The following is a 24,617-nucleotide window of genomic DNA, read 5'->3' on the forward strand; positions in this document are numbered from 1 at the left end:
CATACCGCTATAATCCACCTACATAGCTGTTCTCTATTTGAGCCCAATTTCCATCTGCAGGAGTTATTTGAAGTTGTGTGTGCTTCCAGCACAGCACAGTATACATCTGTATATACCCCTTTATCTCTGCTGTTTTCTGGTTATTGTCTGCGTGCCCTGACCGCAGTATACACCGTGATATTCACCTCACCTATATAGCTAGTGGTCCATCTTTAATAATAGAGCTTGCAGTTAGTAGTGTCAGGAGATAGTGCGTGCTGTCTGCGTGCTCTGTACCCAGTACATACCGCTATAATCCACCTACATAGCTGTTCTCTATTTGAGCCCAATTGCCATCTGCAGGAGTTATTTGAAGTTGTGTGTGCTTCCAGCACAGCACAGTATACATCTGTATATACCCCTTTATCTCTGCTGTTTTCTGGTTATTGTCTGCGTGCCCTGACCGCAGTATACACCGTGATATTCACCTCACCTATATAGCTAGTGGTCCATCTTTAATAATAGAGCTTGCAGTTAGTAGTGTCAGGAGATAGTGCGTGCTGTCTGCGTGCTCTGTACCCAGTACATACCGCTATAATCCACCTACATAGCTGTTCTCTATTTGAGCCCAATTGCCATCTGCAGGAGTTATTGGAAGTTGTGTGTGCCTCCAGCACAGCACAGTATACATCTGTATATACCCCTTTATCTCTGCTGTTCTATAAAAAAGGCATCTGCAGGAGTTTTTTGGTTCTGGGTGATGCCAGCAGCCCAATTTTTCTGCCCCTGTTTAACAGGGGCGTTTAATTAAAATTTTTGATGCAATGCTTTGCAGCAGGGCTAATTCCAGCAAAAAAACTAGAGTATATGGAAGAGGTTGCAGTGTGGTGGCACCAGCAGCAGTGCCTAAGGCCAAATTTTTCTGCCCCTGTTTAACAGGGACATGTAATTACAATTCTTGATATAATATTTCACAGGAGGGCCCGTTCCTGTGCCCACCCAGAGTAACGGTGAGGACTTATAGTGTTGTGGCACCAGCACCACAACCACCAAAGGTCAATTTTTCTACCACTGTTCAACAATGGCATGTAATTACAATTCTTGATATAATCGTTCACAGCAGGGCGCTCCAGCGCCCACCAAGAGTCACTTTGAGGGCTTACAATGTTGTGGCAAAACCAACACCTTGTTCCGCCATTTCTGCAGAGCATATAGGGCAGGCCCCTACTTTCAAACATCCAACTTACAAACATCAGACAGCAGCAAGTGAGATGAAAAAAGATGGACGACAAAACAAATTATACAGGGGTGATAACCCTTCCCTATGTTTTCCAAAAAGCTTAAAAATAGTTTTTTTGACTGGAGCTACACTTTAAAAATGTACCAGTTGAAAATTACAAACAGATTCAACTTAACACAACAAACCTGCACAGTCCCTGTCTTGTTTGCACCGCCTGTATACTGCTGTTCTGAGTATATAGGGCCTGGGGGCCACACGCATTTCCTTTTTTTAATATGGGTACAGGGTTCCCCTTAATATGCGTACAAGACCCAAATAGGCTGGTAATGGGCAGGGAGGGCTACCCATGCCATTTTTCTGAATGATTTTCAACCATATTGCAGGAACCAGATATAACATTAAAACCGCAAGCAGTTTTAAATGGTGTTATTTCCGTTTAATGTCATTTTGTGCAGGGACTGTTCTAAACACGGGAAACACGTGGCACTTCACAGGCATACTACAGACACCCCCCAGGCACCATATTTAAAGGAATATTTCACTTTTTTTTTCACTTTAATCGTCATTAAAATCAGTGCTCCCGCCAAAACGGACGTTTTTAAAACTTTTTTTTGCATTGACCCATGTCCCCTGAGGCAGGAGTCAGGTCCCCAAACCCTTTTTAGGACAGTATCTTGCATATTAGCCGTTAAAATTAGCACTTTCCATTTCGAACGTTCGAGTCCCATAGACTTCAATGGGGTTCTAACGTTCGTAACGAACGCGGGGTCCGGCTCATCCCTACAGATAAGAGCCTGAAGTGGAAGACCTGAGCAGCAAGGAAGCTGAAAAGAGGTACAGTAGTTGTACGGGAACCCTGTTATATGGCCAAGAGGGCTGAAGTGTAAAGTCTAAGTGGCAGTACTGCTGAAGAGAGCCAGGTGGCTTGGTATTTTTCATTTGTCATTGTTTTTGGGAGAAGAACCCCTGTGTGCGCATCCAAGTGCATGTATGAACTTTATTTTGTTGCTCTCAATAAAAGTGGGCTACCATTCCCTTAACTCAAAGTTCCTGTTCGCTGTGAACTTACTGAAAAGGCATCTACCACTGAGCTAGACATCCCCCATTGTCACAACAGGTAGACCTGCATAAGATTGGCATATCAGCTGTCCCTTTGATATGTTACAATTGAGTTGGCTTGGACAACTCAATCATTGTGAACTGAATTCTGGCCTGGTCAATATGTAAATATTGTATGTATACATATTCATTCTGTACAGCACGCCAATCAGCAAGGCTCCAGCTCCTGCACATTACTCCAATCAACATGGCGCATGCTTCTGTACAGTACTCCAATTAACATGGCTCATGTTTCTGTACAGTACTCCAATTAACACAGTGTATGCTTCTGCACAGAACTCCAATCAATAAGGCTTCTGTTTCTGCCGAGTATTCAAATTATCAAATCCCTTTCTTCTGCTCAGTACTCCAATCAACAAAGCTTATTCACAGTACTCAAACGCCAAACAACAAGGCTCATGCTCCCACACAGTACTCCAATCAACAAAGCTCATGCACCTGCACAGCACTCCAATTAACAATATGCATGCTCCTATAATGTACCCCAAGTAACAATACTCATGCTCGTTTATAGTACTCAAACTAACATGGCTAATTCTCCTGTACAGTACTTCAGTCAACACTTGTTCCCCTGTACAATACTCCAATCAACATGGCTCATGCTCCTGCACAGTACTCAAATGAAAAACAATCCTGCTCCTGTAGGGACCCGGGTTCACCAGTCAACAACACTTATACTCCTGGATTGTACTCCATTTAACAATATCCACGCTCCCTATAAAAAACAAGACTTCAACTGAGCTTTAACACCCTGTAAATAATGCAAATAATAATAAACAGCTGCACCACTTATAGTTAGTGCTTACTAAACTTGCCATCTGTACTGTACATTCTTTCAGTAAACACTTGGTACATGGTTTGCTAAGATATCTAAAGAAAATGCTGCTAAATATCAGAGACATCATGCCTAAAGAAAGGTGGCATTGGATGTTATAATAATAGCTTTTGATTGTCCTTGCCACCCAAAGTAAAGCTGGAAAAAGGAAGGAGCGTGGTGAACACCAGCTCTGGAACTCAGTGTTCCAACCCTGGGAGCAGCAAGAGTCAGAGCCAGGCCTGTTCTTAATTATCTCTCTCCTCAGCAGCAGGGCCATTAATCCAAGCCAAGCCGAGCATATTGTCAGATGCTTAGCTCTTGTGCGTTTCCAGTTGCAGCAGGGAAATCAAGGTCAGGAATTGCAGAATGGATGATGTTGCCTTTGAGTCATCATACCGGTAAATCCTCCTTCTCGCCTGTCTATGCTGGCCCTCGCCTCCATAGCCCAGGTGGTGGTCAGTGGCCACTAATGCTCAGTCACAGTGGTTCTCCTGATAGGGACATTTCTTCTACGCACCGTTAAGGTATAACATATGGCTCCCATGATGTCCAACAAGTCTTTCTGTGCTGTCATTGTTGACAAGGTCTCCAGCAAGAATCAAAGCTGCAAATCCCAATGCATGCTGGGCAGTGAGCAGAACAAATAAACATCCTCCAAACTTTCTAAAATTATGGATTAAAAAAAAAAAAGTAAACCAAAGAAAAAAAGTCTAGAAAAATGTGAAAAATATAAACTCTTAAAGCCAAAGTTTAGGTAAAAATGTTTACTTTATAAAGAGTTCCTCTCACTTTCAGGTATGGATACGGGAGAAAAAAGTTAAAATTAATAGGGAGTGTAACCCTTCCACACTGTAAACAAAATGTAAAAAAAAATATGTTTTGGCTATACATATACACGTTGAATCTGCTTATGATTTCTTTTATTTTCTATTTTTTTTATTGTTATTTCATTGTTCAACTTTAGCTTAATGTTTTAAAGTCTAAGTTTAGGTAACAATTTATTTTAAAAAAAACAGCACTAGTTGAAATCCAAAGTCCTCTGCGCCCCCACACTTTCATTCATCCACCCATACTCCATTAATAGATTGCTTTTCATTAACCACTTCAGCCCCGGTCCATTTTGCTGGTCAAAGACCAGACCACTTTTTGCGATTCGCTCTGCGTCGCTTTAAGTGACAATTGCGCGGTCATGCCACGTGGCTCCCAAACAAAATTGACGTCCTTTTTTTCCCACAAATAGAGCTTTCTTTTGGTGGTATTTGATCACCCCTGCGGTTTTTTTTTTTGCGCTATAAACAAACATAGAGCGACAATTTTGAAAAAAATGCATTATTTTTTACTTTTTGTTATAACAAATATCCCCCAAAAAATATATAAAAAAACATGTTTTTCCCTCAGTTTAGGCCGATACGTATTCTTCTACATATTTTTGGTAAAAAAAATCGCAATAAGCGATTATTGATTGGTTTGCGCAAAAGTTATAGTTTACAAAATAGGGGATAGTTTTATGGCATTTTTATAAATATTTTTTTTTTTACTAGTAATGGCGGCGATCAGTGATTTTTATTGTGACTGCGACATTATGGCGGACACATCGGACATTTTTGACAAATTTTTGGGACCATTGTCATTTATACAGCAATCACTGCTATATAAATGCAGTGATTCCTGTGTAAATGACACTGGCAGGTAAGGGGTTAACCAGTGGGTGGCAGTGTAGGGGTTAAGTGTTCCTAGGGTTGTGTTACTAACTGTTGGGGGCTGGGCTTTCATTTAGTGAACACTGATCTCTGCTCCAATCACATGGAGCATACAGTAGATCAGCGTCACTAGTTGCTAGGCAGAACGGGGAGATGCTGTTTACAATGACATCTCTCCGTCGTTCAGCCACCCCGTGAGACGATCATGGGTATGCCCGCAGCGATCGAGTCCGCGGGACCCGCGACCGGACTCACGGGGGTCCCGACCAGCACGCACAGTTCAGGTGGGAGAATCTGTCCACAGGACAACTATTAGTTGTGCATTCAACAAATCTGGTCTTTATGGAGGAGTATCAAGAAGAAAAATAATGTTGAAAGAAAACCATTTGCAGGGCACTGGGCAAGCTAGTCTTGGTCGGCCGCAATGGATGATACCATCGCTGTCAAATATCACTTTATACTTGATGCTGTGAGCCCTCTGGTGGGTGTTACCTGGGTGTGGTCCACACCCACCCCCATAGTGATGCCACTGTGTTAAAAGGAAGGCAAGAAGATGTATTCCATGTAATAGGGGCTTCAGAGGCCAGCTACTACATAGGGGGGGGGCTTACAAAGGCAAAGCAAGATCTTAATCAAAACACCAAATGCTGGTAACTATCACACCATGACAGCAGTGGTGGATAGGAACTATATATTCCAGGGCCACCCTATTCCATTAATGTGCACCACTCAGAATGCTCCCTCAACCAACAGGCAGGACCTCATCAGGCTTCTTATCAACAATCCACTATTACCTCTTAAGGTCAGGCAGCAGGAAGTAGGGGGAATCACAATGCTTACCCAAAAACGCCATCAGATCTAGCCGACTGCATCCCCACTGGAATCAGGCTCTGGTTGGGCGTGGAGAAAATGCTGTAGGTGCCGGCAATCATAGCGGGCAACCGGGGGGAAGGCGACTGGATGGATGCCTGCCCCCGGGGACCCCGGCACTGGCCCTCCTCCCCACATCACACCAGCTCAGCTGCAGGGAGGGGAAGCCAGGCTTCTGTATTAGAGGTGACTGCAGCAGTACGAGCAAAACACTGGGCTAATGCCAGAGGTGGCAGAATTCTGTCCTGTCATGTTCCAGCTCAAAAAAAGCCCTGCCTCTGGGACCCAGGACCATCGCTGCCCTTGGGATGAAGTCACCCCTCTGGCGGGTGTCACTCGGGTGCAGTCTGCACCTCTCCCACACCCCCATAGTAACACCACTGTTATTAGGCAACTCTGGGTCACAGAAGAGCAAAAGTAAGAGCATGTCCGTAACTCAGAGGAAGTATAGCCAAAAAAATCATTTGGACATATATCACTTTTAAGCTAAACAATCTTGAAGTCTGTAAACGTACTTTGTGAAGATCCCCACACATTTACTTCCTTGAATTCTGTGACTTATAGTCGCTATGCCCTGTAGGAGGCACTAGTGTGTCACACATTTCACAGAGCCTGCCTTCTGAGCTACAGAGGTGCAGAGAGGAGGAGTTTCAGGAGGCAGAGTCGTACAGGAATCGCTGCCAGCAGGCAGCAAGATACCATGGGATAGGTAATCCTTAGAAAATGAGGATAATCTGCAAAGCATGGACATTGTGGAAAAAGATGGCCAGCAGACAGGCAGAACTAACAACGTGGAATGGAGGTTTTTAAGTAAACTTATATTGGATTTTCATTGTTGTTTGTATTGTTATTACAATGCTGAAGTTATAAAGTGAAAGCGTGATCTCTTTTAGGTAAATATAATGTGCCTAATAAATGTAATTTGTGTCAGCTTTTGTTAATTTCTAGATTTCTGTAGTGGTCAAGAAAAGCCTGGAGGAAAGTAAAAAAAAAGAGAAAATGGACGGAGGGCTGGCATGACAGGGTTAAAAGGGTAACCCTGGGGAGCAGGTGGTGTTTAGAAAGTTTTGGGATTGGTGACAGGAGAGAAGGGAGGAGCGGAAGGTAACTGAGCAGAGCGCGAGGCCCGCCCCAGCTCAGTGTAGCAAACAGGAGCAAGCTTCCCACCCTCCCTAACTGAATTTGTAAGTAAAGGTTGGGGGTTACTGTTAATCATGTGATTTTATTCTACACGATATCGGACGTCGTGGCAGAGGAGGGGTGTTGGTCTTTGCAGGTGAAAGAAGAAACCCCAGATGTGGAAGAGTTCGGGGACCCATTGGTGGTATGGGTCCCGTTGGTGGTATTCCAGCTAATGGTTTTGAGTTGGAATTGGTTAATGGGGGGCACGGCGGTAAAGGTTTTTGTTGTCTCTGAGCTAGCATATCAGCTGGGGTCCTGTTTTCAGTTTATGGTACCGCAGTGTCAGAATGGAGTGTGGCAAGGGTTTTTTTTTTTTCCTGCAAAGACCAACGTGAGTATCTAACTGAGTGGGTGGTTTATAATAGGTATTTTTATACAGTTAATGTGAAATTTGTTGAGTGTTAATAAAAAAAATGGCTGCTTTGGCCGATATTTACTCCAGCTTGGTGTGGTCTCAGCTATTGGGCAAGAAGGTTGGGTAGTGGGAGGCTGGAGGGGCAGGTCGAAGCAAGGTAATAGGCAGGGTACATCTTTTATACAGTAGTCATGTAGATGTTTTGCAGTAGTTTGTGGCACTATAAACCGTAATTCCCACTGTACACTACTATACTATACCATATTATATTACATTCGAATTTGCTGTACTATATTATGCTACACTATACTTTTCTACAATATGCTGTACTATACTAAACTACAATAGATATTATTTAGGGCTATTAATATGAATAAAATACAATTTGTTACAAATCAGATGTGTTTCGCTTTAAGAAAGGCATAGCTGACAGTATGATTGAATAAAACAGTTAGTGCGAGTCTGTCAATGTATAAGGGAGGTCGCATTGTATTAAAGCTCACTCAAGTAGACTTAATAACTGCAATGAGAGGGTCCTCAGGGCACATGATGTACAGGCATCTGTTCACTTATGAAGGCTCATCATGAACTTTATATAGACGAGTTTAGAAAAAAAATTAAAAATCAAAACACCCTAAGGTAGCAGTGCGCACACCGCTCATTGCATACTAATCACTCTTTATTTCCAAAGCGCTGCACAATTTTGATAGTGTTTTCCTTTTATTTAAAAGAATCGTGTGCGCAATCCAATTGTCATGGGAATTCTCGGCATCACAGGTGATTTCATTAGAAATACATCCCACAAAATTACATTTTTGTTGCTATTCCTGTGTGAACCCCCAGGGCTAGGAGAGAGTCTGGATGCAATTTTCAATTTCGAAGAAATGCAGACGCTCTGGGCTACGGAGATGGGATTTTCCTTCTCTTGGAAAGGAAATTATTGAATAAAAATTTTACACACCTTAAATAGAATCCCACTCATTCTTAACATACTCTTTTTTGCCGTTCTGTAGTAGTTGCATACAGTGTATGCCAGCTGTCAGTGAATGATGTACTGAAGTCAGGAAAAAATCATGTTCAAAGCTGATCTCCAGGGATGAAAAAATATGCTTTCCCACTTAACCTCCTTGAATCTCTCTCTCTCTCTCTCTCTCTCTCTCTCTCTCTCTCTCTCTCTCTCATTTATATATATTAGTTATATTAGTTATATATAAGTTAATACACCTTTCACATTTTTGTAAATATTTTATTCTATCTTTTCATGTGACAACACTGAAGAAATGACACTTTGCTACAATGTAAAGTAGTGAGTGTACAGCTTGAATAACAGTGTAAATTTGATGTCCCCTCAAAATAACTCAACACACAGCCATTAATGTCTAAACCGCTGGCAACAAATGTGAATACACCCCTAAGTGAAAATGTCCAAATTGGGCCCAAAGTGTCAATATTTTGTGTGGTCCCCATTATTTTCCAGCACTGCCTTAAAGGGGTTGTAAAGCTTTGTTTTTTTATTTTCTAAATAGGTTCCTTTAAGCTAGTACATTGTTGATTCACTTACCTTTTCCTTCGATTTCCCTTCTAAATGTTTTTTTTCTTTGTCTGAATTTCTCACTTCCTGTTTCTCCTCAGTAAATTTCACACCATTATCCGAGCAGTGTTTAGTCAGCCAGAACAGCTTACTGAGGAGGAACAGGAAGTGAGAAATTCAGACAAAGAAAACAAAGAAATAAAACATTTAGAAGGGAAATCGAAGGAAAAGGTAAGTGAACCAACAATGCACTAGCTTAAAGGAACCTATTTAGAAAATAAAAAAATAACCTCTACAACCCCTTTAACCCTCTTGGACATGGAGTTCACCAGAACTTCACAGGTTGTCACTGGAGTCCTCTTCCACTCCTCCATGACGACATCACGAAGCTGGTGGATGTTAGAGACCTTGCACTCCTCCAACTTCAATTTGAGGATACCCCACAGATGCTCAATAAGGTTTAGGTCTAGAGGCATGCTTGGTCAGTCCATCATCTTTACCTTTAGCTTCTTTAGCAAGGCATTGGTCATCTTGGAGGTGTGTTTGGGGTTGTTATCATGTTGGAATACTGCCCTGCGGCCCAGTCTCCAAAGGGAGGGGATAATGCTCTGCTTCAGTATTTTGCAGTACATGTTGGTATTCATGGTTCCCCCAATGAACTGTAGCTCCCCAGTGCTGGCAGCGCTCATGCAACCCCAGACCATGACACTCCCATCACTATGCTTGACTGTAGGCAAGAAACACTTGTCTTTGTACTTCTCATATGATTGCCGCCACACATGCTTGACACCATCTGAACCAAATACGTTTATCTTGGTCTCATCAGATCACAGAACATGGTTCCAGTAATCCATGTCCTTAGTCTGCTTGTCTTCAGCAAACAGTTTTCAGGCTTTTTTGTGCATCATCTTTAGAAGAGGCTTCCTTCTGGGACAACAGCCACGCAGACCAATTTGGTGCAATGTACGGTGTATGGTCTGAGCACTGACCCCACCACTTCAACCTCTGCAGCAATGCTGGCAGCATTCATACATCTATTTTCAAAAGACAACCTCTGGATATGATGCTAAGCATGTGCACTCAACTTCTTTGATCGACCACGGCGAGGCCTGTTCTGAGTGGAATCTGTCCTGTTAAACTGCTGTATGGTCTTCACGAGGTACCATGTTGAACTTCCAGTGACCAGTATGAGAGAGTGAGAGCGATAACACCAAATTTAACACACTTGCTCCCCCCATTCACACCTGAGACCTTGTAACACTAATGAGTCACATGACACCGGGAGGACAAATAGCTAATTGGGCCAAATGGGACATTTTTACTTAGGGGTGTACTCACTTTTTTTGCCAGTGGTTTGGACATTAATGGCTGTATATATATATAGATAGATAGATAGATAGACATATAAAACCAAAAGTATTGGGAGGCCTGCTTTTACACGCACATGAACTTTAATGGCATCCCAGTCTTTTTCCGTAGGGTTCAATATTGAGTTGGCCCACACTTTGCTTCCAGCTTTTGGAGAGCTTTAGCATAGCTAGGACCTCAATGAGCTCCTGGTAAATAACAGCTGAGCTGCCTGAGAGGATAGCAGCCCTCCAGGCTGGGAACTTCTCCTGGACAAGAACAGGGCAGCTCCAAGCTTCAATCAATTTATGCTCACTCCCAGCCACCATTTGGGCACCCGCCCCCAGCGATTGGCTGAAATAACATAAATATTCAGCTGTTGATTTCCTTCATTCAGCCCACTACTTTCCAGTATTATCCAGAAGGCAGAGGGAAGTAGTCAAATCCACAGCCACTGAAATTCAGAGCAGACCAGAGCAATCACACACTGTTCCACTGATTAAAGAGCAGTCAAACGAACAGACTTTACCTAACAAACCTAGTAACCTATTTTGGAGGGTCCTACACAAACTTGGCTGAGAGCAGCAGGAGCAATTGGCTCCTGCTTCTGTCATTTAAATACTGTGAGGGGGGAACAGGGGGGTGGAGCCAAGATGTGCTGTGTGTGTCTATGGACGCACACAGCTTGGCTTGAAGGATAGCCCACACATGTGATTCCATAGGAAGCAGCTTGCTATGGGGCAGATACAGAAAAAGAGGAGCCGAGAGTGCATGTGGGGAACCCCAGAAGTAGGTAAGTATAACATGTTTGTTATTTTAAGAAAATAAACGAGCCTTTACTGCTTTAATGCTCCATAATGTGATACAATAAAGCACATGCATCAATGTAATGCATAGCCAGTGGTCCCTCAAGGTGTACAGTCACTGATGTGCAAAAACATTTGTATGGTAGAGCACTTAGCACACCTTAATTTTTCCATTTACTTGCTGTTCGACTGAACATGTTTGCCTTCCATAACAGCAATTGTAAAGCAAGTTCCAGAAATCCACACTGAGCTGTTTTTACTTGCCAGCCATTTGATAGAACATTGGTCGAGTGACCGGCATTAAGCAGCTCTGAATGCAGACGCATACGAAAGACAATGAAACACAAATATAAATACACTGAATATAGAACATCATATTATAACCCTTTCCTTGTGAAATGAGCACAAAGCAGAATGGGAAGCCTGGGGGTTAAGTGACTTTTGTCTTTACTTCCTTGCTCATTATAATGTCGCCATCAGCGTTATCCACAGCTCCAGAAATTAACTTGCTGGAATGCAAAATAGGGATATTTGCAGTAGATGGAGATTGTTAGTGTTAGTAGCCTTTAAAGCTGAACTCTGGGGGGAAAAAACAATTTTGGGCCATTTGCTGTGTAAAAATGAATTGTCCCATATTTGGCTGCTGCCAAAGCTACTTTCATTCTGCCCCCATAGTACTGTAAATGTTGAATGTCCAGTGCTAAGGCTTTTAGTTCAAATGGTAGTGCGTTGTACACAGTTTGCTTGCTGTCCTCTTCAGAAACAGTCTCTTTTGTTTTTTACTGAAGGCTTTCTTTGACTGCAGGAGAGGGAAATCATGGCTTTCATCTGCATCTACTTTTTAACAGAAACTCTTGCATTTAGTGAAAAGAATGTGTAGCCAGGTGCTGGGCTACAGGAATATGGAGAATTTCCTTTAATTCTTCTGTCCCTCTACTGAGATTCTAGAGTTATGCAATACCATCACCAGCAGGGGGAGAACGAAAGTGTCAGGGCTGGGCTTAGCCCTTTCTTCTCTGAGCTAGCCGCTCATCTGTCAGCTAATTGCCAGCTCCTATCTCTCCACAGTGACTCAGCTGTTGATGATACTCCTGTGTTCCTGTTAAAGACTTCCTTGGCTGATATTCCTTCTGACTCCAGATCCTGCTTGCTGTTCCACTATGCTGATTACTGGCTTCCTGACCCTCTCGCTGGTCTGACTATCCGTTCTGGTTACTGAACTTTGACTATGTTTTGACTATGTTTTTTCTATTTACTTTTATTATTAAACAGGTTTGATTTAACTGTACTTGGTCTGATTCATGGTTTCTGACAGCCAAGCAAGCCCAAATGCAGAGCGCTGAAAATCCTGGGAGTTGTAGCTTGAGATGGGAGCCATATAATGGGACAAATAGACTACTTACACTAAGTCCGCCGTATTTTGAATGGGTAGGGGTACATTGTACCCCATGTGAATGAGTATAGGGTACAATGTACCCCTACCCATTCACTTGTGAAAAAAATGTAAAAAAAAAAACACAACACACTAGGGTTAAAATAGTTTATTGCACAGCTCCGGGGCTCTTCTTCCGTCTTCGGGGTCTTCTCGCCGGACTCCTCCACTATCTTCTGCTAGCTCTTTTACTAGCAGAGGAGCCCGGCTTTCTTCTTCGCCGCCGCCCTCTTCTTCCGACTTCGGGGGTCTTGTCCCCCTCTTCGGTTCTTCTTGCCAGGCCTTCTGGTCTTCTGTCGCCGCTGCCGCTGTCGCCGTCTTCTGTTCTTCTCTTCTGGAGATGTTGCCTCGTCACTGTCTCCGGTCACTATGACAGGACACGCGGCGTGCAGCGACTTATATAGGGACATCACCGGATGATGTTCCTGCCCATTATGATGTCACAGTCCCAGAGGGTTCCTATAAGCCCCCCGCCCACAGACCCCGACAACCAACGGCCAGGGTTGTCGGGAAGAGGCCCTTGTCCTCATCAACATAGGGGCAAGGTGCTTTGGGGTGGGGGGGCCGCACGCCCCCCTTCCTCAAGGCACCCCCATGTTGAGGGCACGCGGCCTGGTACAGCTCAGGAGGGGGGCGCTCGCTCGTCCACCCCCCCTTTCCTGGCAGGCCGGGTAGCGTGTTTGGATAAGGGTCTGATATGGACCTAGGGGGGACCCCCACACCCTTTTTTCGGTGTAGGGATTCCCCTTTAACTCCATACCAGGTGACGGGGCCAGCGACACCTCCTTCGCTGGTCCCGGCTACCTGGAGACGCGCTCAAAATGAGTGGACTTTTCTCCGAGCGGGAAAAGTCTGTTCATTTCAAAAGTACGGCGGACTGGCACACACACGGCCGTACTGTCCGCCGAAATGCGAGTCCGGCGGACAGATTGGTGTGCAAAACTCCAATCTTAGTCCGCCGGACTTTTGGGTAAAAAAAAGTCCACCGGAGCCTACACACGGGCGGATTGTCCGGCGGACTTGAGTCGGCCGGACTTTTCCACCCGATTGTTTGATCGTGTGTACGCGGCATTACTCTCTCATACTGGTCACTGGAAGTTCAGTATTGCAAATAACTCTGAGTATCTGAAAAAAGAATTGTTGCTTTAAATGAAGATGGCCTAAGCTATAAGAAGATTGTCGAGCCTGAAACCAAGCTGTAGCATGGTGGCCAAGACCATACAGCGGTTTAATAGGATAGGTTCCACTCAGAATAGGCCTCGCCATGGTCGACCAAAGAAGTTGAGTGCATGTGCTCAGCATCATATCCAGAGGTTGTCTTTTGGAAATACAGTGGTGTGAAAAAGTGTTTGCCCCTTTCCTCATTTCCTGTTCCTTTGCATGTTTGTCACACTTAAGTGTTTCGGAACATCAAACCAATTTAAACAATAGTCAAGGACAACACAAGTAAACACAAAATGCAACTTGTAAATGAAGGTGTTTATTATTAAAGGTGAAAAAAAATCCAAACCATCATGGCCCTGTGTGAAAAAGTGATTGCCCCCTAAACCTAATAACTGGATGGGCCACCCTTAGCAGCAACAACTGCAACCAAGCATTTGCGATAACGTGCAATGAGGCTTTTACAGCGTCCTGGAGGAATTTTGACCCACTCATCTTTGCAGAATTGTCCTAATTCAGTTACATTAGAGGGTTTTCGAGCATGAACGGCCTTTTTAAGGTCATACCACAACATCTCAATAGGATTCAGGTCAGGACTTTGGCTAGGCCACTCCAAAGTCTTCATTTTGTTTTTCTTCAGCCATTCGGTGGTGGACTTGCTGGTGTGTTTAGGATCATTGTCCTGCTGCAGAACCCAAGTTCGTTTCAGCTTGAGTACACGAACAGATGGTCGGACATTCTCCTTCAGGATCTCTTGGTAGACAGCAGAATTCATAGTTCCTTTTATCACGGCAAGTCTTCCAGTTCCTGAAGCAGCAAAACAGCCCCAGACCATCACACTACCACCACCATATTTTACTGTTGGTATAATGTTCTTTTTATGAAATGCAGTGTTCCTTCTACGCCAGATATACTTGGACACACACCTTCCAAAGAGTTCCACTTTTGTCTCATCGGTCCACAGAATGTTGTCCCAAAAGTCTTGGGGATCATCAAGATGTGTTGTGGAGAAATTGAGACGAGCTTTGATGTTCTTTTTGCTCAGCAGTGGTTTTCTCCTTGGAACTCTGCCATGCAGGCCATTTTTGCCCAGTCTTTTCCTGATGGTGGAGGCATGAACGCTGACCTTAACTGAGGCAAGTGAGGCCTGCAGTTCCTTGGACGTTGTTGTGGGGTCTTTTGTGACCTCTTGGATGAGTCGTCGCTGCGCTTTTGGGGTAATTTTGGGCGGGCGGCCACTCCTGGGAAGGTTCACCACTGTTCCATGTCTTCGCCATTTGTGGATAATGGCTCTCACTGTGGTTCGCTGGATTCCCAAAGCTTTGGAAATGGCTTTATAACCCTTTCCAGACTGATAGATCTCAATTACTTTCTTTCTCAATTGTTCCTGAATTTCTTTGGGTCTCGGCATGATGTGTAGCTTTTAAGGATCTTCTGGTGGACCTTACTGTGTCAAGCAGCTCCTATTTAAGTGATGCCTTGATTGTGAACAGGTGTGGCAATAATCAGGCCTGGGTGTGGCTAGAGAAATTGAACTCAGGTGTGGACAACCACAGTTATAGTATGTTTTAACAAGGGGGGCAATCACTTTTTTCACACAGGGCCATGATGGTTTGGATTTTTTTTCACCTTTAATAATAAACACTTTAATTTACAAATTGCATTTTGTGTTTACTTGTGTTGTCCTTGACTATTGTTTAAATTGGTTTGATGTTCCGAAACACTTAAGTGTGACAAACATGCAAAGGAACAGGAAATGAGGAAGGGGGCAAACACTTTTTCACACCACTGTAGACTTATAAGTGCTGCCAGCATTGCCGCAGAGTTTGAAGGGGTGGAGGGTCAGCCTTTCAGTGTTTAGACCATATGCCACACACTGCATCAATTGGTCTGCATGGCTGTCATCCCAGAAGGAAGCTTCTTCTAAAGATGATGTACAAGAAAGCCCGCAAACAGTACTGCCAGCACTGGGGAGCTTCAGTTCATTGAGGGAACCATGAATGCTGACATGTGAAACTGAAGCAGAGCATGATCCCTTCCCTTCAGAGACTGGGCTGCAGGGCAGTATTCCAACCCCAAACACACCTCCAAGACGACCACTGCCTTGCTAAAGATGATGGACCGGCCAAGCATGTCTCTAGACCTAAACCCTATTGAGCATCTGTGGCACATCCACAAATGGAAGGTGAAGGAGTGCAAGGTCACTAACATCCACCAGCTCCGTGAGGTTATCATGGAGGAGTAGAAGAGGACTCCAGTGGCAACCTGTGAAGCTCTGGTCAACCCCAGGCACAAGCGGGTTAAGGCAGTGCTGGAAAATAATGGTGGCCACACAATATTGACACTTTGGGCCCATTTGGGCATTTTCACTTAGGGGGTGTACTCACTTTTGTTGCCAGTGGTTTAGACATTAATGGCTGTGTGTTGAGTTATTTTGAGGGACAGCAAAACACTGTTTAACACTGTTATACAAGCTGTACATTCACTACTTTACATTGTAGCAAAGTGTAATTTCTTCCGTGTTGTCACATAAAAAGATATAATGTGAGGGATGTACTTGCTTTTGTGAGATATTTTAATATTTTCTGCTGGCCCCAACGCCAGACACCAACAGTTAGCAGTGGACAGAGGCAGGGCAATAAGAAGGGGACTGTGAGTTATAGACCCTGTGGGGTTGATTTACTAAAATTGGAGAGTGCAAAATCTGGTGCAGCTCTGCATAGAAACCAGTCAGCTGTTTAGAAGCTGATTGGCTACCATGCACAGCTGCACTAGACTTTTCACTTTCCAGTTTTAGTAAATCAACCCTTGTGTTTAGGGTACCCCTTAAGTCAGGGCCTAGAAGGTATAGACTTTGCTGCCTGTGAACCAGGTTTTCCGTAACCTTTAGAAATTATGTTAATTTGTAAACTGTGTAATCTTTGTGATTTGCCTCTGTTTGCCATTGTTTGTTATTATTGTTGCTGTTATTTGTTCCCCTGGGTATGTTGCCCTATTAAACAATCTTTATTTTAGCCCTAGTTTGTCAGAGGGTGTGGTACTGCCTAAATGGTCGTTATTACTAGGAACAAGGGAACCCAAACATCGGCAGCTTCTTCAGGGGTAAGTGTTACACTGGAAAAAGTGTGCCCATTGGTGAAAACTGAGATGGGGCTTATTAGGAAGAGAGACATGGGTGAGGGACAGGCACAGTCCTGTGTTGGGGGTTTAAAATAGTGTAGTGGAGGGGGGGGGGAGTGGTGAGGGCAGGGTGGGTGGGCATGTGTTATAGTTGTGTGTGCCTGGGATAAAAGTGGTGAGGCCAGGGAAGGGTGGAAGGAAGAGTGCAGTGGAGAAGTAAAGAGAGTGGGGCATATGAGGGTTTGGTTAAGACATTATTGGTGAGGGTAGGGATGGTTGGGGGAAACAATAGTGAGGGCAGTGGAGAAGTGTTGAGAGCAAGGGAGGCATAAGAGATTAGTAGTGAGAGTAGGGATGGGTGGGTGAAGAGTGTTGAGAGCAGTGGAAAAGTGGTGAGGGATTAGTAGTGAGGGTAGGGGGAGAGGGCAGTGGAAAAGTGGAGAGGGTAGAGGTGAGTGGGCATGTGTTAGAGTTGTGTGATGGAAGAGTTTGGAAGAGAGATGCTGAGGCTAGGGATAGGTGGGGGGAAGAGTGGTGAGGGCAGTGGACAAAGTAGAGAGACCAGGGGTGGGTTAAGGTATGACTGGTGAGGGAAAAGATGGGTGGGGGGAAGTGTTGTAAGGGCATGAGATGAGTAGTGAGGGCAAGGGTGGGTAGGGGTAATAGGAGTGGTAAAGACACTAGAAGATTGAGGAAGACAGGGTGAGTGGACAGGGGAAAAATATGAAGGGCAAGGGGGTGTAAACAGCAAGGGAGGGCAAGGGAGAAAGTAGAAGGAAAATGTGTAGAGTGGGGCTTGTACAGCTAAGCATGCAGAATATCGCCAGTATATTGCTGGCAACCTTTAAGGAACATGTGAGTGAAACTTCATCCCACGCTCCCAACTTTTAATGTGCATGCGTTGGCAGATATAACATTTGTGAGGAATTCAAAATACAGAATAGTAATAAATAGGGCACAAGTAGGGGATGCACAGGACAAAGACTACTGAGAATGTAAATGTCAATTTATGAGAAAAAAAAAAGCTGCCATTTTGATAGATGGAACACGGGGAAAAGTCCGAGTGGATGGGGGGACTTATTCTTTTAAGATTGCCCTTTTGAGTACATTTTTATTTAAACATTTAAATGAATAAATTACATTTTAATATTTATTATCATCTAACCTTGTGATTACCCTTTATGAACATGAATTTTGATTTCTAAACTGAAACAAGGGGGTAGGAAAATTACTTTTTTACTTTGTGTATAGTATACTTGTCTTCATGACATGAAAGATGTGGCTTTACATCACCCTTAAAAATAGCCTAAAACCTTTACAAATATAACGCTCGAGCAAACCTTCCCTACCCATTGCCTAGATATTTTTTTTTTTAAATGAATGTGCTTCACTTTAATGTGAAATAGCCTAAAATCACACAGCTTTACAGAGAAGTAAAATAATCTAAAATAATTAAACGTTCATTGTTAGCAGAGCTGAAGATAAAGGTCAGGGAAGGAGGGAATATTAAAAAATCTGAATAACAAAGAAGCAAAGGTTTCAGCCTGTGTGGGTTTTACGTTCACTGATAATAGTTATCCTATTTGAATAGCCGGCTTTAATCTTTCAGATTTTTAATCACAAAGTATCGTTTTTCCATACCAAGCCGATACATCATGGCAGCAAATTATGTTGTCGATGTGCCTAGTGTGCGCAGTGGGTGTTTCGCAGAGCATGAACCTAAAACCATTTTCCTAATTGAACACCATGAATCCCTGAGATGCTGACAGAGCGGATATCATCTTTCATTTCCTCTCGCCCTCATCCCCAGATATTAAAGAGAAACCGAAGCTTATTTCACAACCCCTTTGACATCAGTCTTGTAATTGTCACAGGGTATTTTGTCAGATAAAGCCATGAAACTCTTTTATCCCATTCAGGCTCCGTCATCCGCACAGACCCCTGCAATCAGAAATATATGGACTAGCTTAGACTTTAAGGATTATAATTGCCTGTGGAGATCAAACTTTTAATATTTAGTTCAAACTTTCTGAAATTTGAAGGAAGTAAAGAAGAACTGTGGTTTGTTAAGGCTTTGCTTTCTCAATAAACAGAGATCAGCTTTAGGGACTGTGTGGATGGGCTTTGGGCTTGCATCAATGGGCCTATGTAGATGGGTTTTAAGCTTGCGTCAATGGGTAAAGGATGCTTGATTGCATCCTGCCTGCATTTGACATCAGTTTGAGATTTTTCTGAGATCAATCACAGTTCACTGACAGGTATATTTGACCTGCAATTCACCTAATTCTGATCTGAATTTTCTTGCATGGAGAGTGATGCAAGCTCTCTTGTTGGCACAGGTCCAAAAGCTAAACTCCAAGCTAACAGTCTGCCCAGACCATGCACACTGAATTTATATAAAAATGTAAAACTCAGTAAAATGCTTTCAAACAAGCCCTCATTTACCTCTGTAACTGTAGGCATCCTGGACAAGTTCATCTTCAAGTTTTATAACAAAGACCTTGAAATCGTTGCTTTTTTCCTAATACTTTTTATTGCCCCAGCTTCTTTTCGGCCTGATAGCTTTGTAATGTTTAACGAAATGAAACGAAAAAAAAAAAACTAGTAGTGTGTACCAGGCTTAAGAATATATTACTTCACAGTACATGGAGCTAGAAAGATCAGGGATGACTTGTTTAATGCTTGTCTACTGCTTGTTAAGAATATGTAAATACTTTAAAGTCCATAGTCTGGGCACAGGTGCACTTTAAAGAGTTCAGCTATTTGGACTTACTATGTACAGTATGTCCAAAGTGTGGACCGTTAAGCACAAGCTAAAGGATAATGGCTAGCTTGTAAGTGAGAGTGATGTGGCACCTGTACAGATGCCAATGACTTTCACAGTGTGGGTGGTGTGGTGTTTCCACCCCCCTCTTCCCAGGCTCTTCTGCTACACAACCACCGCAACTGCCAACTTAGGATGGAGAGCTTGGGGAGACCATGGCACCGTGGGGGGGTATGAAAATGTCACTTTTAGTTTCAGATCCTCCATTTCCTGGCAGGTACAGCCAGGGGAACATCTAAACACTTAGATGTTTATAAACCTCTTGTGATAGTAAAAAAAAAAAAAAACAATAAAATTATAATAAAGTGTATTAATTTTTTTTTTTTTGCTGTAACTTCTGTTGCCCTGCACACAACCGCAAATGTAAATGTAAATGCACAACCAGGGTGCGCATTTGTGTGTAAACATTGGTCACACCACACAAGTGAGGTGTCAGGGAAATGGCTGTGGAACTGGCAATATTACCAGCACTCATTATGGTTCTGTGTGCAACGGCGAACACAAAGTGAAAGGGCGCACATAGATATGCGATGATTCGAACCAGCATTCATGCATGTGCATTGGCGTGATGAACCCCAGGTTTGGGCCCACAGCCTGTTGGAGCAGAAAAGTTCCATCATCAACTCGGTGAACTCTTTTCTTTAAAGTCATAGCACAACTGTACGATGACCTGCAGCACGTCTATTAGGTGGAACTCAATCCAAATTCCAAAAGGTCAAATATATGAACCCAAAAATTTGGACATTAACAAGTCAATATTCAAACTGCTTATACCAGAATGATGCCTGCAGGTTTAGGTATAATCTTGGTGTCATCTATAAGAATAGAAGTGGGAATGGATGCTAGATCAGATGTCTCGGGAGCGGAAAATGGGAGGTGAAACTCGCGATTCAAGCCTCGTTATGGCAAATGAACTGGCGTAACATCACACCCACCCTTACACCGCATCATTCAGATTGCACTCCTAGCCTCATTTTCAGATAGCGGGATGCTGAATGGGTGGAATAGGACACATGGGGAATCACATATCAGGCCAAGCCAAGAATTGGACACCAACATGACATCACCTCCGCAAAAACGGCATCAACATGAGTGCGGGTCAAGCCTCGCTGACAATCAGCGGGTGAACCCGGACATCGTCACAAAGAGCGTCTATTAGGTGGAATGCAATCCAAATTCCAAAAGGTCAAATATATGAACCCAAAAATTTGGACATTAACAAGTCAATATTCAAACTCTAAATTGGGATCACATATACACGAAGTATATTAACCACTTGACCACTAGGCACTTAAACCCCCCTTCCTAACCAGACCAATTTTCAACTTTCGGTGCTCTCACACTTTGAATGACAATTACTCAGTCATCCAACACTGTACCGTTATGAAATGTTTGTCCCTTTTTTTTTACACAAATAGAGCTTTATTTTGGTGGTATTTAATCACCACTAGTTTTTTAAATTTTTTGTACTATAAATCAAAAATTTCTGAAAATTCTGTAAAAAAAAAAAAAAAAATTCTTTGTTTCTATTAAAATGGACGCCCTCCCAGAAAAACACGTCTTTCGGCTATGGCCCGGTCGGCAAGTGGTTAAACTATCATATAATACTTCCATAAAACATACCAATACCCATGTAAAAAATGCACCGTGTGTTATTATAACTCCTGTGGTAGACATACAACCAAGCAGTTTGAGTCCTCTATAAAAAAACGCAAGTACCATATTAAACGATTCTGTGCATGCTCCACTACCAATGTGGTTTATCTAATCACATATCCATGTTCTAAACAATATGTGGGCCGAACTATACGTTCATTTACTACCAGGGTCACGGAACACATTAGTAAAATAAAAAGTGGGAGTATCAAGCATACAGTCCCCAGACACTATCATGAATTTCATAACCGTGACCCCAAGGGGACACAATTTTTGATTATAGATCAGTTTGTTGCCCCCTGGAGAGGTGGGGCCAATACAAGAGGGGTTTCCAGACTCAAAACATTCTGGATATATGAGTTGCAATCCCACTTCCCACAAGGGATGAATGGGGAGTGGGATATCAACTCTTTTATAAATAAAGCATGACTTATTACCATATATAAAATTTTAATAGGTCTACATGAGACAAATGATCATCATTTTTTTACTTTTTAATATGTATTACCATTTTTAGTTTGAGATTTCAATTTTAGAACTAATTCTAAAAATGCCCCCTTTTCAAACACTATTTTATTATATTTTTCATTTCGAATTTAATAAATTGGGTGTGTTGGATGTACCGGTTATGTATGTATATGTTTTTACACATAATTTTTATTGGTATGTTTTATGGAAGTATTAGGCCACGTACACACGCGGGGACCAACTTTGTTCGTCAAACAGTTTGAGCGGACAGTCCGCTCAAAATTAGCATGGACGGACTTGGCCACACACGACGAACGAACAGTCCGCTGAAACTTGCGCGATGACGTGAACGGCACGTACGACGGGACTAGAAATACGACGTCCTATACACTGCAATGCAACCTTCGCCGTGTAAATCCTTTCTGAGCATGCGCGGAACTTAGTTTGACGAACAAGCCTACACACGGGCGGACTGTCCGCTCAAACCAAGTTTCAGCGGACAGTTTTACGGAATTTCCGAAAAACTTTGTTCGTCAGACTGTCCGCTGAAACTGTCCGCTGAAGCCCACACACGAGCGGACTGTCCGCCGAAACACTGTTCAGCGGACAAAGTTGAGCGAACAGTCCCCGCGTGTGTACGCGGCCTTACAGTATATTATAATTTAATATACTTCGTGTATATGTGACCCCAATTTAGAGTTTGAATATTGGCTGCTTGTTAATGTCCAAATTTTTGGGTTCATACATTTGACCTTTTGGAATTTCAGTTGCATTCCACCTAATAGACGCTCTTTGTGACGATGTCCGGGTTCACCCGCTGATTGTCAGCGAGGCTTGACCCGCACTCATGTTGATGCCGTTTTTGCGGAGGTGATGTCATGTTGGTGTCCAATTCTTGGCTTGGCCTGATATGTGATTCCCCATGTGTCCTATTCTACCCATTCAGCATCCCGCTATCTGAAAATGAGGCTAGGAGCGCAATCTGAATGATGCGGTGTAAGGGTGGGTGTGATGTTACGCCAGTTCATTTGCCATAACGAGGCTTGAATCGCGAGTTTCACCTCCCATTTTCCGCTCCCGAGACATCTGACCTAGCATCCATTCCCACTTCTATTCTTATAGATAGTGGGATCTACCAACATCCAAATTATTATTGGTTTTATGATTTAACATATAGGTATATTCAAATTTAATAGAGTATAATATATTTTACACGCCGGAAGTGCCCCTTCCTAAGTGGTGTTAACTTCCGGTTGACTCGTAATTCAGTATGGGGTCACATTTTCTATATAAGTGTGATGTTGTGAGGGTGTATCCATATCCCAGATGACGTCTATGAGGACGAAACGCATTGGGTGGACTACACCAACAACATTACGCTACTTTTAATAATCTTGACAAGCCTTTCCAAACCACACAAATGTGTTTTTAATTTATGTTTATGATTAAATAAATATCCCTTGACGTTATTACACTATGCTGTGTTCTTTTTTTATATGATTTTCAACGTATGAACACGTGGTTATTTGATGACCTCCCCTTTCCCTTCTAACCTCGCTATACATCTGAGACTCTATTGATGTCATATTGTATGAAGCATTGGTGACATTTTGGACCAGCTGTATCCTTGTGGATATTAATTACAAGCCTATCATGACTTGAGAGGTATAATCCTCTTCAGGTCTGTGAGTTCCGGTAAGCCTTATTGCTAAGGGTGATGGCGGTGCCAGCATTTTGAATTTTTTAGCACTTTTGGATATACTGGAACTTTTATTTTTGTATGGACTGTCTTCTTTTTGGAGCTTTATGTCCTAAATAGATATAGCCCACATAAGACCCATACTTTGGATATTATTACAACACATATTGTTTATAAGTATTGTCCACTTTGTTATCTGCAATTATTTCTTTATTGTTCACTTCACGTGATTTTTTGTTATGATCACTTTTTTAAGTGAATTCTTGATATATATTTCACTTATTCATATATAGGTTTAGCGCAACATCTTTTATATCTATTTAGTATTACTAACACATGTCAAGTTTTTAAATTGTGCTTAGACATTTAGATTTGTTTTACCTTTAGATGTAAAGGGGTTAGTTTTCAGAAATTTTTATTTTTTCTAAATACTTCCCAGGAGGGGAAATGTTACTATATCAGGTTTCCCAAGCCTGCTGATCTCTTCTGCAAGGGTACAAATAGGCTGACTGCAGCCCATAGTTTTATAGAGAGTTTAAAAAATATATACATAAGAGAAAGCCATGGAGTGGCCTTCAATAGGTGGTTCTGCCCTGATTGTTAGATTTTTTCCTAATGCAGTTGTGTCATTGAACTGAATAGAGAGTGCCTATGAAGAAACTATTTTCTTGTACTGCTTATGGAAATTTTTATTATTTTTATTGCTATAACAATTTTGTGATTCTTGATTTGCCCCAGTGGATATGGTGAAAACTGAAGACGACAGGATAGATCATCTATCTGTCTCCTCATAGGAAGCCTTAGGAAAGCAGTGGAGGCAGTATACTCTGAGGTCCTGGACTTGGGGCATCCTATTAGGTGTGCTGTGGTACTGGAGGAGGAATTGGTGGACATATTTGAGAGGAGTTGAGAGGAGTTCATGAAGCAGAGTGACTGGAGAAGACTGGAGAAGACTGAGGATAAGAAAGGGCTGTTCTCCCATTTCATCAGAAGTAGCAGTCTATGCTTCTTGTGGGATGACACAAGTGACTAGGGTGACTAACACTTACTTTCCTCCAGGAAAGGATAAAATTCAAAGTTGACCAAGTACTCTCTTCAGCAGGAGAGATATTTGAACCATCAAATCTTATCTCACGTTTGGATGGAAGTTCCCATTTGTCCCCAAGGAACACCTTGACCAGATTAATAGAAAATAGCAAGATATTTATTGACAAGCAGTATGGGAGAACCTTGGGGTCCCAGAGATGCTTCAGGGAGTTCAGTTGTTCGGGCCACATCCATCAAGACTAAAAATACTTTTAATGTGTCCGA

Source organism: Lithobates pipiens, unplaced genomic scaffold (genome assembly GCF_037356315.1).
Source record: "Lithobates pipiens isolate NorthernLeopardFrog02 unplaced genomic scaffold, aLitPip1_a1.2 Scaffold_17, whole genome shotgun sequence".
Taxonomy (NCBI): domain Eukaryota; kingdom Metazoa; phylum Chordata; class Amphibia; order Anura; family Ranidae; genus Lithobates; species Lithobates pipiens.